At 46.6% G+C, this 17622-nt stretch overlaps 5 non-coding genes across 5 annotated transcripts; 2 read left to right on the forward strand and 3 right to left on the reverse strand.

Moving 5' to 3' along the window:
• Positions 1-1438: 1438 nt before the first annotated feature.
• TRNAV-AAC (transfer RNA valine (anticodon AAC)) lies at positions 1439-1511 on the forward strand. Its single transcript has one exon. It is a non-coding gene; the product is annotated as a tRNA-Val (tRNA).
• Positions 1512-8124: 6613 nt separating this feature from the next.
• Positions 8125-8196, reverse strand: TRNAH-GUG (transfer RNA histidin (anticodon GUG)). The gene has a single exon. It is a non-coding gene; the product is annotated as a tRNA-His (tRNA).
• Positions 8197-15627: 7431 nt separating this feature from the next.
• On the forward strand, positions 15628-15698 carry TRNAG-CCC (transfer RNA glycine (anticodon CCC)). Its single transcript has one exon. It is a non-coding gene; the product is annotated as a tRNA-Gly (tRNA).
• Positions 15699-16401: 703 nt separating this feature from the next.
• TRNAE-UUC (transfer RNA glutamic acid (anticodon UUC)) lies at positions 16402-16473 on the reverse strand. The gene has a single exon. It is a non-coding gene; the product is annotated as a tRNA-Glu (tRNA).
• Positions 16474-16991: 518 nt separating this feature from the next.
• On the reverse strand, positions 16992-17064 carry TRNAV-CAC (transfer RNA valine (anticodon CAC)). The gene has a single exon. It is a non-coding gene; the product is annotated as a tRNA-Val (tRNA).
• Between the last annotated feature and the right edge of the window lie 558 nt (positions 17065-17622).

Consider the following 17622-nt stretch of genomic DNA (forward strand, 5'->3'; position numbering starts at 1 on the left):
GGATACGTTCCAGGGCTGCAAGTTCAAGTGCAATGCAGCTGGGGAGGAAGAAGGACTGCTTACTCACTGGTCACCTGCCCAAGGTCGTTTGCTTTGGCTCCAGCAACTGGTGGGAACTAGACTGGCCTTCAGCAGCGCCAGGAGGACTGGGTCCCTGCAGGCTCCCACTTCATCCTCATGAGGTGTTTCGATGAGGAAATCACCAAGGATTTCTTCTTTTCCTCTAATCTATTACCACTTCTCACTGTGTCTCTTCAAGACCATTGTTGGATGGTTGGATGCTGAGTGGACAGGGCTTGAAGGAGATGCTGCTCTTCTCCTACTGGTCTCTTCTGGCCGGGAGGTTACTGTCCGCGGGATGAGAACCAGGGGGCCGGGAGAGCACCGGCTCTCTGAGAACCAAAATTCGCCGCGTGCACCCGGGTGCGCCTTGCCGACTCGTGGCGTACTGAATCCACGCTGCTGGCTGAAGCTTCTCCCGCGGGGCCACGCCTGCGTGGGGCTCTAGACCCCGCGACAGGGGCCATGCTGAAGTGGCCCGGCCCTGCCCCCGACCCTGGAGGACAGGCCACGGAGAGGCCAATCTTGACCGACCTGGCCAAGAGAGTTCTCGACCTCGGCCCAGCCCCACACACTCGAGGTTAAAAGACTCAAACCCTACAGTTTCAAAGGAGGGAGACTCTGGAGTTGAATCCATCTCCCGGCCTTTATGAGGAAAGCTGAGGGAGGAAATCAGACCAAGAAAAAGGTTATGTGCCTCAAAATGCATAACTAACCAAAGAAAAATAGGATTTTCTGACAAGTTGGAAGTGTGGTCTGAAAGACTGGTGTCAAAGAGAAGTGTGTTCGGTCTGAGCCAACAGAGCATCAGGTTAGGTGGGAAAACACCCTTGCCACAGGGGTGGAAGGGGAAAGACCCAGAGTATCTTTCGGAACCCGGGGCCTTCCCAGAAAGCATAATCCATTGACGCTGTCCCCTTTCCCACATCTGTGGTCCTTAGAGATATTTGGGATCCCAGGTCTCACCTGGGGGCCTCCATTCCAACTCCTTTTTTTGGAAGACAAATCCCAAAGGTTTGCATCGCTCTGATGTTTGCTTTTCAACTATCAAGGTCCTGAAAGCCTCTGGACCTCGCTAATGGAAGGAGTAACTGACCAGCTGCAGTTCACAGAGGAGCCTGAAATTTTGGCCTGGGAGAAGAGTTGGGGGAGTGGAGAGCAGATTCTGGGGCATCCTGAGGTCTAACTGCCTGGGTACCCACAGGGACCTCGCTCTGGGAGAGGTGAGGAACCCTAAGTCAGGGCCTTTCAGGAACCCCAGATCCTTACTTGAGGGATCACTTGGGCTTCCAGAGGCTTCTTCCTTTGAAAATTTGAAGGCCACCTGTGTCCAAACATGCATTTCTTGAGCATGTCACTAGGCGGTAGTAGCCATGTGGTTTCCGTAGTGTAGTGGTTATCACGTTCGCCTAACACGCGAAAGGTCCCCGGTTCGAAACCGGGCGGAAACAGCGGCACTTCTCCACAAACTTTTAGATTCGTATTTTAAACGAAACTGGAGGCCCGCCGCAGGGAGTGAGACTTGGCGCTTCAGCTTCACCATCAGTCCTCCCAAGGAATATTCAGGGTTCATTTCCTTTAGGACTGACTGGTTTCATCTCTCCTTGACCTGCATACAGGTTTTTCAGGAAGCAGGTAAAGGTGGTCTGTTTTTCCCATCTCTTGAAGAATTTTCCACAGTTTGTTGTGATCCACACAGTCAAAGGCTTTAGAGTAGTTCATGAATCAGAATCAGATGTCTTTCTGGAATTCTCTGGCTTCTTCTATGATCCAGTGGATGGAAAATGGAGGAAAAGAATAGAACCAAATTAATTGGAAAAGCATATGGGAAAGGTTAAATAGAGACTACTACAAACAGTGGAAGAAACTTCATTAGTAAAATGAATTTACAGGGTAGATGATGAGCCTACTGTTTCGTGAATTCCAGGATTCCCGGTGACCTGCTTTCCCCCGAGATCCCGGACATAGGTCCTCCTGTGTGTGTGTGTGTGTGTGTGTGTGTGTGTGTGTGCGCGCGCGCGCGCGTGTGTATACAACACACAGAGTAATGTAGTACTGGAGCTCAGGAGAGGATGCAGAGATTAGAAACAATCGTATATCATTTACACTCTAAGAGTGAGATGCCTCCCTGGGTGGGCTCGAGCCAGGAACTTTTCGGTTAACAGCCGAACTCCGTAACAGATTGCACCACAGAGACACGAGGAGAGCTTACTCCGACAGAAAGCAAGCATGCTTAAGGAGCTAGCCGGAGCCACCTGTGTCTCTCAGAATAGCGTCTCCCCCTCCGAGCCTCGGACAACCTGAGAGATGGAGTCCACTCAGCGTGTTCATTCCCGCGGTTCCTGAAGCCGTGCGATTCCGAGGGCAGAAGGTCCCCGAAGTGTCCCCGCCGCGCGTTGCTCCAACTCCGCCGCAGATGCCAGCGGCCAGGAGACGTCCGGAGCTTGATCCAAGGGGCGCCCGAAGGAAGCTGATGGCTCCTGGTTTGCTCCGCCTTCATCCGACCATTTGCGCTTCTGGACATCGGTTTAGTAGACGAGGTGCACGTGGCTGCAGCTGGAGAGATCACGTCCAACGAGGAAACGTGAAAAGGAGCGGAGAGCAGGCAAAAGCATGGATGAGACAATGAGACCTCCCAGGAAGCCTGTGAAGAGGCTCAGACAGATCGTGAGGGATAAAAGATAATTTTATTAACTAGCAGAAACATCTGTTGTGCTGTTCAGTCACTCAGTCCTCTCGGACGTTTTGCGACCCCATGGACTGCAGCACGGAAGGCTTCCCTGTCCATCACCAACTCCCGGAGCTTGCTCAAACTCGTGTCCATTGAGTCGGTGATGCCATCCAACATCTCATCCTCTGTCACCCTCTTCTCCTCCTGCCTTCAATCTTTCTCAGCAGCAAGGTCTTTCCCAATGAGTCAGCTCTTCTCATCAGGTGGCCAAAGTACCGGAGCTTCAGCTTCAGCATCAGTCCTTCCAGTGAGTATTCAGGACTGATTTCCTTTAGGATTGACTGGTTTGATCTCCTTGAATCCCAAGGCACTCTCAAGAGTCTTCTCCAACACCACAGTTCAAACGCATCAAATCTTCCATGCTCAACCTTCTTTATGGTTCAGCTCTCACATCCATACATGACTATTGGAAACACTGTAGCATTGACTATATGGACCCTTGTTGGCAAGTAATGTCTCTGCTTTTTAATACGCTGTCTAGGTTGGTCATAGCTTTTCTTCCAGGGAGCAAGTGTCTTTTAATTTCATGCCTGCAGTCACCATCTGCAGTGATTTTGGAGCCCTGGAAATAAAGTCTGTCCCTATTTCCATTGCTTCCCCATCTATTTGCCATGAAGTGATGGGACCGGATGTCATGCTCTTAGTTTTTTGAATGCTGAGTGATAAACCAGCTTTTTCATTCTCCTCTTTCACCTTCATCAAGAGGCTCTTTGGTTCCTCTTTGCTTTTTGCCAAAGGGTGGTGTCATCTGCATGTCTGAGGTTCTTGATCTTTCTCCCTGCAGTCTTGATTCCCGCTTGTGCTTCATCCAGCCTGGCATTTCGCATGATGTATTCTGCATACAAGTTAAATAAGCATGGTGACAATATACAGTCTTGACGTACTCCTTTCCATTTTTGAACCAGTCCATTGATCCATGTCTGGTTCTAACTGTTGCTTCTTGGGCTCCATACAGGTTTGTCTGGAGACAGGTAAGGAGGTCTGGTATTCCCATCTCTTGAAGAATCTTCCACAGTTTGTTGTGATCCACGCCATCAGAGCCTTGAGTGTAGTCAATGAAGCAGAAATAGATGTTTTTCTGGAATTCTCTTGCTTTTTGTATGATCCAAAAGATGTTGGCAATTTGATCTCTGGTTCCTCTGCCTTTTCTAAATGCAGCTTGAACATCTGGAAGTTCTCGGTTCACATACTGTTGAAGCCTGGCTTGGAGAATTTTGAGCTTTACACTGCTAGCATGAGAAATTAGTGCAAATGTGCAGTGGTTTGAACGTTCTTTGGCACTGCCTTTCTTTGGGCTTGGAATGAAAACTGACCTTTTCCAGTCCTGTGGCCACTGCTGAGTTTTCCAAATTTGCTGGCAAATTTGAGTGCAGCAATTAAACAGCGTCATCTTTTAGGATTTGAAATAGCTCAGCTGGAATTCTACCACCTCCACTAGCTTTGTTTGCAGTGATGCTTCCTAAGTCCCTATGTTGACTTCGCACTCCAAGATGTCTGGCTCTACGTGAGTGATCACACCATCCTGGTTATCTGTGTCATGAAGATCTTTTCTGTATAGTTCTTCTATGTATTCTTGCCGCTTCTTCTTAATATCTTCTGTTTCTGCCCTTTATTGTGCCCATCTTTGCATGAAATGTTCCCTTGGTATCTCTAATTTTCTTGAAGAGATCTCTAGTCTTTCCCACTTTAATTGTTTTGCTCTATTTCTTTGCACTGTTCACTTTGGAAGGCTTTCTTATCTCTCCTTGCTATTCTCTGGAACTCTGCATTCATTTGGGTCTCTCTTTCCTTTTCTCTGCCTTTTGCTTCTCTTCCTTTCTCAGCTATTTATAAGGCCTCTTCAGACAACCGTTTTGGGCATTTTTCTTTTCTTTTTCTTGGGGATGGTTTTGATCAAGGCCTCCCGGACAATGTTGCGAACCTCCGTCCATAGTTCTCCAGGCACTCTGTCTATCAGATCTAATCCCTTGAATCTGTCACTTCCACTGTATAATCAATCATAAGGGATTTGATTTAGGTCATACCGGAATGGCCTAGTGGTTTTCCCTACTTTCTTCAATTTAAGTCTGACTTTGGCAATAGAGCTTCTTCATCTTCGGGCTGCAAAGAATAGAACCAGTGTGATTTTGGTATTGACCATCTAGTGATGTCCATGTATAGAGTTGTCTCTTGTGTTGTTTGAAGAGAGTGTTTGTTATGCCCGGTGCGTTCTCTTGGCAAAACCCTGAGGGAGAATCAGAGAAGAGCATGAAAGAGAGAAAAGCTCAGACTTCTGTTGGTGTCCACAAATAAAACAGCAAAAACAGTGTGAGTATATTTACGTGGGACAGTTACCTTATGCCACGTTGTGTATTGTAACTGTAGAGTGTGAGTGTTGCACTGTGGCAGCAGCAACCTTGGTTCAGATCCAGGCTAAGGCAAGGTAGTGTCTATAGCCTGTCTTGCCATTTGCCTTTTTTCTTTTTTTTACTTTGACTTATAGTTGATCTTCAATGTTGTGTTTGTTTCAGGTGTACAACAAAGTGATTCAGTTATACACACATATACATCTAGTTTTGGTTCAGATTATTTTTCCTTACAGATTATTACAAAATATTGAGTATAGGTCCCTGGCTATAGCCGAGGTGCTTGTTGGTTATCTGTTTTCTGCATAGTAGTAGTGTGTATATGTTAATCCCAAACTTCTAATTTACCCCTCCCCCTTTCCCGTTCAGTAACCATAATGTTGTTTTCTATGTCTGTGGGTTTATTTCCGTTTTGTACATATGTTCCTTTGTATTAGCTTTAGTTTTGTGTTTTAGATTTCTCGTCTAAGCGATGTCATATGATATTTGTCTTTCTCTGCCTGGCTTACTTCACTAGGATGACAATCTCTTGGTCCATGCATGTTGCTGTAATTGGCATTACTTCATCCTTTTTTTTTTTTTGGTTGAGTAATACTCTATCCATTTACTTTTAATTCCAGCACCAGCTTTGCCCCCTAGCAGTGGTGGGAGAGCAGAATTTGCCACTGGCCTGGAAGCAAAATGCAGCAAGAAGAGGAGTAAATCCCACAGCGCCCAAACCTGCCAGTCAAAGCAAAACCTAGAATAACTGCTTGACTCCCTGTTGAGCAGAACACATCCCCAAAGTTTAAATATTGCCCTTCAAGGAGCCTTGCCTATAGTTACACTAACAAGATAACATGGTCATTGTTGTTGTTGTTTTCTGGTAAAGATATTTCTAATATCAGTGAGGTTTTTCTTACACTAAAGGAGAAGGCGTATTTAAGAGGTTTACAATAAAATGCAAACTAGTCATCATGGTCTAGACCAGCTCCTTTCCATCCACCATCCACTGATTTTTACAGAAACAGTAAATCATTGAACTATAGGCACAGTTTGTTGAATTTTTGCAAACGTAATCAGCACCCAGATCAAGGTGTAGAAAATTTCCCCCACCCTTGAAATGTCACTTGAGCCACTTTGTAGGCAATTCCTACACTAGATCGCTTATTGTATTACCATTCTGAGGTCTACTGCAAGAGTGTACTGTTGCCTGCTCTTGAAATTCAAATGAAGGAAGCTACATTTTTGGTAACTGACCTTGCTTTCATGCAACATTTTGTTCATTAAACATATTCATAGTGTTATGCACATTTCACTACTTTTGGTATTATTGGAGTAATTTTGTCGGGATTTTTTGGTGTTAACTGGTGTTCTTGATGAATATCCCATACCAACTTCTTCTATATTGTGCATTCATAGAAGTACTACAATTGCTGGGTCATGAAGTAGGTACAAGATGAACTTTATTAGAAACTGCCAACAGTCTTCTAGAATGATTTTGAACTGGCTGCTACAGGTGCAAGTGCTCCACATTTGTCGGCACTTAGTGCACGAATTTTTTAAAAAGCGGTCATGCTGGAGGCTGTGTAATGATATCTCCTTGTAAGTGTGACGTTTATTTCCCGAATGAGTAAATATGTCAAAAGTATTTTCTTATAGCTTCTGGTCATTAAAATATTACCTTTGTGATCCCTGGCTTAGGCTTCACAGGAAAAGGGAACCAGGTGCTGTGGTCCGTCGCTGAGGTGAAGATGGATTTTCCTAAGTGTCTCTCAGAGACAGGGGCCCAGGCTCAGGGTATTCCCAGTGTCGACAGGTTTAGCTCCGGTGACTGGCCCGGCAATAGTGGACATGCCCAGCCTCCTAGGCTTTTACCATCTCCACCCACTTTCAGTTGAGCAAGTGCAGAACATGTTTTTAAAATATTCTCTTTCAACCTATTCATTTCACATTCATTTCCCTGAGTACTTTGAACGGCCAATTCATCTCACTACCATAAAGGGAAAACTGATATCAGCAGCATAAGCAGATGGTTCATGTAAAAATCAACGTCAGAATATCAATAAGATGGTGATCCAGGGAAATGCCCTGACTCTCCAGCTGCTGTTGTTTGGAATCCCCTTGGTCTCTACCAGGCAGTGGGCACCGTTTCCCTTTTCCCTTGGAAGCTCGCTTAGAAGACCTGTTAGGACAAATGTTATGTCCACTGTAGGGCAAGAGGTGAGCGAGGGAGCGGGGCTGGTGGGCGGGGGGCCAGGGGTGTGGACCAAGCCTGCAGAGGTAGCGGTAGATGAGGCAGCAACAGTGGCTGTGCGTGTATGTGGTACCGGAAGAGCTGATGAAAGGCGGTGAGTCCGGTGGGTGAGAGTGCCTGCTCTGCCCATGGGGAGGGGCGGGAGGATTGGGAGATCTTTGCTAGAATTACTTTGCAGGGAGTGATTTGGTAAGGGTGGGGGACGGGAGGAGGGCGACCCTGAGTGAAAGATGGTGGCCCGACGGGTCCATGCTTATAGTTAGCTGGCAGCAGAGATACCGTGATCTTGAAGGTGCTTTCTCCAATGGAACGTCTTGTCCGTTGCCTTCACGGCGTTCTGACCTCTGTGATTTCCCTACTAGGGTGAAATCGACTTCAGAATTTCTGCTTGATAATCCCTATATAGTAAAATGTCTATATTCATTCAGGTGAACTGAGGAAAGGACAAACTCAATAGTTTAAAGTAGCAGGGGACGGATAGGCGTTACCTGGGAAACGTGCCAAAGGGCTTCATCCATGTATCAAAGTGCATCTTCCATACCTGGTTGATAAAAAAATTTGTACCTCTTGATTTTGGTGATTATTTCACATCAAATAGCTGTTCATTCATGATTTGTGCATCTTGTTCTGTGAATACACCTTAATAATTTTTATCTCGGATAGAATGGGCGGTCACATGTTGCAGAACCCAGTGCAGACCATTACCGTGTTGAAGAAAAAGAAGTCAGACGCCACGTGAAACACGGAGGCCATGCCGTGACTCGGATTCGAACCGAGGTTGCTGCGGCCACAACGCAGAGTACTAACCACTATACGATCACGGCGTGCCACATACCACGCCATGAGAACGGTCTTTAATGTCTGTCCTTTGACGTAAAATGATTTCGATCCTTGCGCTGCTTTATTCTTGGGAACTGCAGCTATTCGTTTTCTCTCTTTCATGCTCGCTCATCGGTTTCCCCGCTCTGTCTCTCAATACTGATATATTGTGACAAAAGGAAACAAAATCAAACCAAACACCAATTCTCATCTCCCCAGATGCGGCACGTTCCTTCTGGGAAGTCTGGCTGTCCTCGTCCCCACCTCGCCGGCTTCTTTTCCAGCTCTTCGCAGTCGTCCCTTTGGATCCACCTTCCCGGTTAGCTGGTTCCGGCTCCCGCCCCACCGACCGCGGCCGAGCCGAGGGAGGGCAACACCAGCGGTGCGGACGGCCGGGTGAAGGCGGAGCAAAGAACCGAAAGAAGCAGTACGGAGCCCACCCGGCGTCCAACCTCCCTCTGGCCCCCTCGGCTCCGGCCCGGGGCGTCTCTGGCGCGTTTCTGCCCTCGGAAATGTGTGTGGCTCCACCGGTCGTGGAAGCGGGTAATTACCCATCCATGGGGATGAGAAGTACCTTACTCGAGCGTGTCTCTGTGGCGCCATCTATTAGTGCGTTGGGCTGTTCACGGAAAGGTTGGTTGTTCTAAACACACCTTAGGAACGCCTTCCTTGAAACACTCAAAAACTGTGTGGTTCTTTCTACGCTGCGCAAGCTTTCCGGGAAAGGCAAAGGGGCTCCTCTACTGCTTCCCTCCTGTCCGGCGTCATGGTGCACAGGAGGTTTGCCAGGTCCCTGGGAGTCCAGAATTTCCTGAAGCAGTGAAACCAGTAACCGTATTTCTTTACGTTTCTCCTTTACTGAGCATGTAACAAATCCACTGTTCTGTGTTTTAATCCGTTACATACTTCTATAGGGATTTATATTTAAAATCTTTTATTTTCCCCATACAGATACCACTTCTCTTTTCCTTCCTCCCTGTGCGTACATCCAGATTTCCATCTGGTGGTGTTCTTCCTGGAGGATTCCTTTAGCATTCCTTGTACAGTGGGTCTGCTGCTGATGAAGTCTTTCAGCATTTGTATGTCTGTAATGGTCATTATTCACCTTCATATTGAAGGACTTTAAAGGTGGGTAGAGGAAATGGCAACCCACTCCAGTGTTCTTGCCTGGAGAATCCCAGGGACGGGGGAGCCTGGTGGGCTTCGGTCTATGGGGTCGCACAGAGTTGGACACTACTGAAGCGACTTAGCAGCAGCAGGAGCAGCAGTGATAGAATTCCACCTTGACTTCTTTGGCTTCTGTCCTTTGAAGAGGCTGCTCCACTGTATTATAACTTCCATGCATCTCTCTCCTCTCTCTCTTTTTAGTCTTTATTAAATTTGTTACAGTATGGCTTCTGTTTCATGTGTGTGTGTTTTTGTTTGTTTGTTTGTTTGTTTTTGCCATGAGGCCTGTTGGGTCTTAGCTCTCCAACCAGGGATCCAACTCACACCAAGAAGGCAAAGTCTTAACCACTGGACCACCCGGGAAGTCCCTCACTTCTATGCTTCTGATAAAATCTGACATGTGTACTTTTGTTTCTATATGTATCCGGTCTTTTTCCTCTGGTCCCTCGGGGACTATATGCTTTTTCAATGGCTTTGAGCACTTTAATTACGATGCGACTAGATGTGTGTTTTCCGTGCTGTTGTGCTCATTCATTTGGTTCATTTGGCTCCTTGGATCGGTGGGTTTATAATCTTTACTGTGATTGAAATTATCTGACATTGTTCCTCCAAAAACTGTTTCTCGTCCCTGGGTATTTTCAGGAGCATCAGTCACCCATGTATCAGGTCTTTCAGTGATGTGCTACCATTCAATGGGCAGTGCTAAAGAACGTTCAAAGTACTGGACAATTGTGCTCACTTCCCATGCTAGTAAGGTTATGCTCAAAATCCTTCAAGCTAGGTAGGCTTCAGCATTCAACTTGAATCAAGAAATTCCAGATGTACAAGCTGGGTTTAGAAAAGGCAGAGGAAGCAGAGATCGAATTGCAAACATTTGCTGGATCATAGACAAAGCAAGGGAATTCCAGAAAAAACATTTACTTCTGTTTCTTTCACTACACTAAAGCCTTTGACTGTGTGGATCATAACAAACTGTGGAACACTCTAAAAGAGATGGGAATGCCAGACCATCTTACCTGTCTCCTGAGAAGCCTGTATGCAGGTCAAGAAGCAACAGTTAGAACCTTATACGGATCAACTGACTGGTTCAAAATTGAGAAAGGAGTACAACTAGGCTGTTTACTGTCTCCCTGTTTATTTAACTTGAATGCAGAACACATCAGGGGAAATGCCAGGCTGGATGAGTTACAAGCTGGAATCAAGATTGCTGGGGAAAATATCAGCAACCTCAGGCATGCAGGTGACACCACCCTAGTGGCTGAAAGCAAAGAGGAACTAAAGAGCCTCTTGATGAGAGTGAAAGAGGAGAGTGAAAAAGCCAGCTTATAACTCAATATTTAAAAAAAACTAAGATCATGGCATCCAGCCCCATCACTTCATGGCAAATAGAAGGGGGAAATGTGGAAGCAGTGACAAATTTTCTGTTCTTGGGCTCTAAAACCACTGCGGATGGTGACTGCAGCCATGAAATTCGAAGACACTGGCTTCTTGGAAGGAAAGCGATGACAAACCTGGACAGTGTGTTAAAAAGCAAAGACATCACTTTGCCCACAAAGGTCCATATAGTCAAAGCTGTGATCTTTCTTGTCGTCATGTACCAATGTGAGAGTCGGACGATAAAGAAGGCAGAATGTTGAAGAACTGATGCTTTGGAACTGTGGTGCTAGAGAAGACTCTTGAAAGTCCCTTGGATGCCGAGGAGACCAAACCAGTCAATCCTAAAGGAAATCAACCCTGAATACTCATTGGAAGGATGATGCTGAAACTCCAATACTTTGGCCACCTGATGAGAAGAGCAGACTGCTTGGAGAAGTCCCTGATGCTGGGAAAGTTTGAAGGCAGAAGGAGAAAAGGGCAACAGAGGATGAGATGGTTGGATGGCATCACCGATTCAACGAACACGAACTTGGGCAAACTCTGAGAGATATTGAGGGACAGGGAGGCCTGTAGTGCTGCAGTCAGTGGAGTCACAAAGAGTCAAACACAGGTTAGCAACTGAAAAACAATGACTCTTCAATGACACTATGTTCATTAAAAGCATTTTATTTTGACAGTGAGTTTCCATTTGGATACTGTGAACAGCTTTTCATTGCTTTGTGCTCCATAATCTTGTTTATGTTGTTTTCTGCCATGTCTAATCTGCTCTTCAATCTGGTGAATTTATTGCATTGGATGTTATAGTTTTCAGCTCTAAAGTTTGTTTGTTTGTTTGTTTGTTTGTTTTTGCCATTTTTGTATGTTCTGTGTTTCTAATTAACATTTTGGACGCATGTATACCGTCATGATAACTGTTCAAGTCTTCTCTGCAGATTTTTACATTGTGTCCCTTCTGGCTCAGTTTCATTGACTGATTCATTCATTCATTTGTCTCCTCCTTACCTGTCATTTTCCTGCCTCTTTGCATGACTGGCATCCTTTGATTGGAGGCCAAGCATTGTCAGAGTTTCCCATTTGGGGCACTGGCTGTTTTGGTATTCCTACGAATCTTCTTGAGTTTTATCTGGGGTACATTTGAGTGACTTGTAAATGGTTTGATCCCTTTGGATCTTCCTTTCGTGATTTTTTTAGGTAGGTCAGTCTAGAGCTGCTTATTCCCAATACTGTAACAAGAGTTTTCTGAATGTTCTTCCCAATGGCCCAGGAGTTAGGAGGAGTCCATTCTGTCTGGGGGGATCGAATACAATTGCTTGTCCTGTGTGAGCACCAGGCATTGCACCAGGATCTTTTAAAAACATTCTTTCCTTGGCCTCAGGCACTTTCTTCATAACAATACCCCATCATGACTCTGCTGAGTACTTGAGGGAGACCCTTTCATATCCCAGCATTCTCTCTCTCTCCCACTCTCTCTCATCACTGGACCTTTCTTCATGTTTCTTTCTTTTATTATTAACTTTTATTGAAGTATAGCTGATTTACGATGTTGTGATAATAGCAAAGTGAATCAGCTATACATATACATATATCCCCTCTTTTTTGGATTTTCTTCTCATTTAGGTAACCACAGAGCATCCAGTATTTCCCTATGCCATAGAGTAGGTTCCCATTTGTTATTTACTGTATACATAGCATCAATAGCGGATATAGGTAAATCCTAACTTCCCAATTCCTCCAACTCCCCTTTCCCCCTTGATGTCCATACCTTTGTTCTCTACATCTGTGTCTCTACTTCTGCTTTGCAAAGCAAATGATTGGATCTTTGTCCTGTGAACTCTAGCTGCCCTGTTCTCCACCAACACTCAGCTTCTTGAGTCCAGTGGATTGACCTCAAGTCCTCCTCTTGGTGCCCAGCCTGGGAACTCACTGAAAGCAGGAAGCTGGGCCCATGGCAAGACTCATCTTGTTTGTTTGTCACCTCTCAGGGCTTGCTATCCTTTGCTACCTGATTTCCAGTGTCTTAGAAGCTAGTATTTCATGTTTTTTTGTCTTTTTGTTCCTTTGGGAGTGGGACAAAGGGGGAGAGTGAGATTTGGAAAGGAGGGTTAATCTGATTTCTGTCACTGCACCTTTGCTAGAAACTGAAGGCATCTCTTTATGTTCTTAGTTTTCCCTAAATAGATGTGCTAATTTATATTCCAATGTATTTTTCCAACTCAAGGAAAGAGTCTTTTTCTTCATGGTCTTGGCATCACAAGAAATTGTCAATACACCTGTCTGTTACTCTAACAAAGGAATTTGTGCCCTACCGACTCAACTTAGCGGGAGGTACAATGAAAAGACAACGTGTACATTTCCAGAGATTGCACATATTCAGCAGCTAAACCTCCAAGCTGATTGGAAAGTATTCTAATAATTGTAACTGTTTTCAGTGGTGACCAAGTCATTGAGTCCAGACAAGACCAGCCGGAATGACCCTGGAGAGCCTCTTGCAGAGCAGCTTATGGATTACAGGAGTTTAAAAAAACAAAAACAAAAAAAACAAAAAGCCCACTGGTCCCAGACATTTATCCTCTTCCCTTCCCTTTATGATTTGCATTTTTGCTTTGGTTGGATGCGCACAATCTAATGTGGGGTCTCCCTCCAATATACGGGTACATTTGCAAGCCCGAGACTCTCTCCGTATGATATCTCGACAGTACATGGCTACATCCGGAAAAATTATCTCATTCGAGACAAATTGTTGCAAGCTACAGAATCCTGCACCGATAATACATCATGTGCAAACCTGGATCCTTAGAGTTATTGGTTCACCTTCCACTGATTCCTCAGTTGAAGCTCAGGAGGAAACGAGAGCTCTTTGGATTTTCCGTACTCAGTCGAGGATGTCTCTGGGTTCTAGGACATTTCTCTCTGCCCCTCTCTCACCCTTTTGGAGTCTGTGCCCTTCTGTCCCTCATACTCTAGGCCTCTGTGGATCTTACCCACTTTCTGTCCTCCTCATCAGTTTTCCGCAAATGTGCATTAGGAGTCCTTCAGTCAGCAAGCACTTACTAGGCGCTCATCAGGCACCAGGCCCTTCTCCAGGAAAACTGCTGTATCAGGAGCAAAGTCAAGGTCCCACTCCTTGGTGCATTCACACCAGGAGGCATCAAAAATAAGAATCTCTCTCTCTCTCTCTCTCTCTCTCTCTCTCACACACACACACACACACACACACACACACACACAAATAAAAATCACAGCAGGAGAACAACCTGTCATGTTCTCAGGTTCATCTGCCTGCCAGTGCCTAAGGACCCCAGCAGTGAGTAAAAAAAGAATTACATAGCACATGGAAAAATGGTGACTTGAGACCTAGGAGGCAGGTAACTAAGAATCAGGAATTAAAAAAAATAAATAAACGAGTGCTTCCAGTAAACAACAGGTCCTTACTTCTCAGCTTAGGGAGTCCATGTGTTGTACTCTTCTTCAAGTGACGTTATGGCTACATTCAGGAACATCTCCTAAAGGTTCCCACACATTCCCTTAAGCTGTTAACCTATAGCCCCTCTATATGTAATCTATAAAAATGTGGGCAGCATTATATTTAAACAGTGTTTTGTTATTTCTACCTTAAATAGAAATTCTCCAGGCAAAGATTATACATTAATTCAACCAATTTAATATCAGTCAAAGAACTTAATGATAGATCTTAAAACCGTAAATTGAGCTGAATTGTGGCAGATAAATGCTACTTAGAGGCACATATTAGATGATAGCTAAAAACATTGACCCCAAATTGAAAGGGGAATAATTAAGTCACTGTGATTTCGAGACTCAAAAGACTTAATCCTGATTTAAAAGATATTATATGGTATATTTAATTTACTGGGATACATAATTTTAAACTTTATAAATAATAATATATGTGAAAGTCACCATGAAGGAGTTTTTAGATGAAAATTATTAAAGCAGTGTGGTGCATACCAGGAGTCATCTCTGGGAGCATGACAGGACAAATATTTTCTATGGAATTATACATCAATTATTAGAATTTTCAGGAGTGTAAAAGTATTCGAGATTCATCCTTATTATCAACTTGAATTTTATTCTTGTTTGTAGCATGGAGAGCACTGATTTATCTAGAGCCAAACCTTTTTTATATTCCTGAGTTACATTTCAGCAAAACAAAGGGGGAAAAATAAATAAATAAAAGACCCACATGGTTGCTATTCACTGAGATAGAAGAGGTGGTTCAGAACTCCCCTTGGAGAGAGGCAGAATGACATATGTGTGGGAAAGCAGGGTGCCTCTGTGCTTGAATTCAGACTGGACCTGGGACTGGGTCAAGGCCAGAACACAAGGCTAAGCACTATTGTCATAGGGCAGCCACCCAACCGACAGCACCCACACAGCAGTTCTGGGAAGCTTTTGAGAATATTCCCCTCCCTTTGCAGCATTTCCCATCTGGTTCTCTCATCCTCCGACCACAGGGAAGGATTCTTCACCTCTGTGTCCTGACAGAACACTTTATGCTCCCTGCAGGGCACAGGGAGCCAGGCAGGAGCCAAGGGGGCAGCTGTACTGCCTCGATGGGTTTTCTAGCAAAGGGGCGTGGCAATCCCAGGGACAGAGGAGCCTGGTGGACAAGGGGTCGCAAAGAGTTTTGGACAAGACTGGGCCAGTGAGCACGAGCAGCAGGCGGTTCCACCACTCAGACGGATCCAAAGCACACCTGAGTGCCCGCCAAAGCAACCCGCAGGAGGCCAAAGGGCAGAGGGCAGCCGGTGCAGCTGAGGGCGGAGGATGAAAGCCTAGACCGTCCTACAAGCACAGGGCATGAGTGGCCTGCACTTGAGAAAGACCTGACTAAAACTCCATCTAGGATATCCTTGCACATCCTCTCTATGGTGGCATTGGTGGTTCAGTGGTAGAATTCTCGCCTCCCACGCGGGAGACCCGGGTTCGATTCCCGGCCAATGCATTGTGGTTATGTTTGTTTTGGGCTTCGCTGGCCCAAGGACAGAGGAATGCTACAGTCCAAGGGATGGCCAAAAGTCCAAAAGGACTGAGCGACTAACACACATATACCTTCTCTACATCCTAAAGAGAACGGATTCCAGGTTCCTGAAGGGCCAAGAGGGCCCTCTTCTGGTCGGTACAGCTGTTCCCCGGCCTTGGAAGACAAGTCCCACAGAAGTTAGCTTTCAGAGGGACGTCAAAGGAAAGGAACAATCCCGAGATATCGGCACGTTACTATCAAGAGATGTCATAACTCTTATCCAAAGAAAGAATGTGATGTTAACCGGGCACTTAGGTACAGAATATACGATGTTCGTATTCTTGCAAACTTTTGGTATCTTACAAAAGCTTTTGGTATTGGATTTTAATGAATTTTTGGAACTGAAGCCCCACATTCTCCTTGAATGAAAACTCTGTTAAGTAAGACTCTGGGTTTACCACGCCAGGAGAAAAGAGTGGAGGCCAGAGCTGGCCAGCACAGGCTGTTCACGGCATCTCAGCTCCAACAGCCAGCCCGAGGTCCAGGACCCTGAGGCCCGGACTCAGCGGCATTTAGAAACTCTGTGCAGAAATGTTCTGCATTGGACCTTTAAGCAAAATACAGTTCCGATCTGGGCAGCAAGAGAGAGACTTGTGTGAGTGCAGACGCTGGAAGAAAGAAAGCTTTCCCTGACCGGGAATCGAACCCGGGCCGCGGCGGTGAAAGCGCCGAATCCTAGCCACTAGACCACCAGGGAGCTGTAGATAAATACCTTATTTAGCTTCTCCAGGTGAAAGGTGAGTGGAAGATGACCCTTCAGAAAGTCAGAAAGCGGGAAAGGCAATGTCGCAGCGGCCCAGGGCTGTGTGCCGCTGTGCAGGGCTCCCAGCCCTGCCCCCGCTGCTCATCGCCCTTCACGTCTCCTTTCCTGGGCGTCGCTTTTGCTCTGGGGCAAGGACACAAAGTAGCGGACTGGGTCCCTCCTGGTCTAGCTGTAGCGCTGCGTGCTGCCGAGACCAGGACTTGCTCTCCTTGTAACCTCGGTTTTCTTTGTCGTCAGGCTCGGTGATGAGTGGCGGGTGATGAGCGGATCCGTCCACCTCCAGATCTCTGATGTGGCTCCGGGGCCTCTCCTAGCGCTGAATAAAGAGACTTCCAGGTGGTCACCAAGTCTTCCTCCAGCTGCGTCCCCTGCCTCACCCCGTGCCTTTCGCGCCTGTTGGTTTTGCCAGTGAGAAGGCACATCTCAGGGCGGGGAAAAAGAAAGAGGAACCCTGTTCCCGCCCGGTTTCGAACCGGGGACCTTTCGCGTGTGAGGCGAACGTGATAACCACTACACTACGGAAACGGGACAAGCTCTGCTCCTGAACACTGTCTTCATGAAATCCCGAGGTCCCGCCACCACTAAGCACACCACCAACTCTTAACTCTCAAAGAGGAACCTTGAAGCCCCAAGCTCTCTCAGGCACGGAGACGGCGGCTCCGGAGGGCCCTGCTTTAGGGTTCCTCCTCTCCCATGAAGTGAGGACCCCTGGGCCCCCACAGGTTGCCTTCGGGGTCCCTCACCCAACGCAGAATCCTCAGACCCTCAGCTGCGCGCCCTGAGTTCAGGGGTCGCCCCCGCCGACTCCCCAGCTCCCGGAAGCCGCAGGAGGCGGGGACGGTGGGTGCGCCCGAGGCCCAGGTGACCCCGAAACCCAGCGGTGTGGAAGCCGCCCCTCCATGGCTGCGGACCCGCGCCTCGGTGGTCCTTCTCTCGGCGCCGGCGATCAGCGCTCTGGGCTCTCAGGAATGACCGACGCTTCCAATCCACCCGGGACGCACCCTCCCCGCTGTTCCTTTGCACCTGACTCCTGTTGTGTTTCTCTGAAAGTCCGTTGGGCGCATCACTTCTCCGGTGTCCTCC

This window comes from Bos grunniens, chromosome 3 (assembly GCF_055505025.1).
Source record: "Bos grunniens cultivar Pamir isolate PY7600 chromosome 3, Bosgru_T2T1.0, whole genome shotgun sequence".
NCBI lineage: Eukaryota > Metazoa > Chordata > Mammalia > Artiodactyla > Bovidae > Bos > Bos grunniens.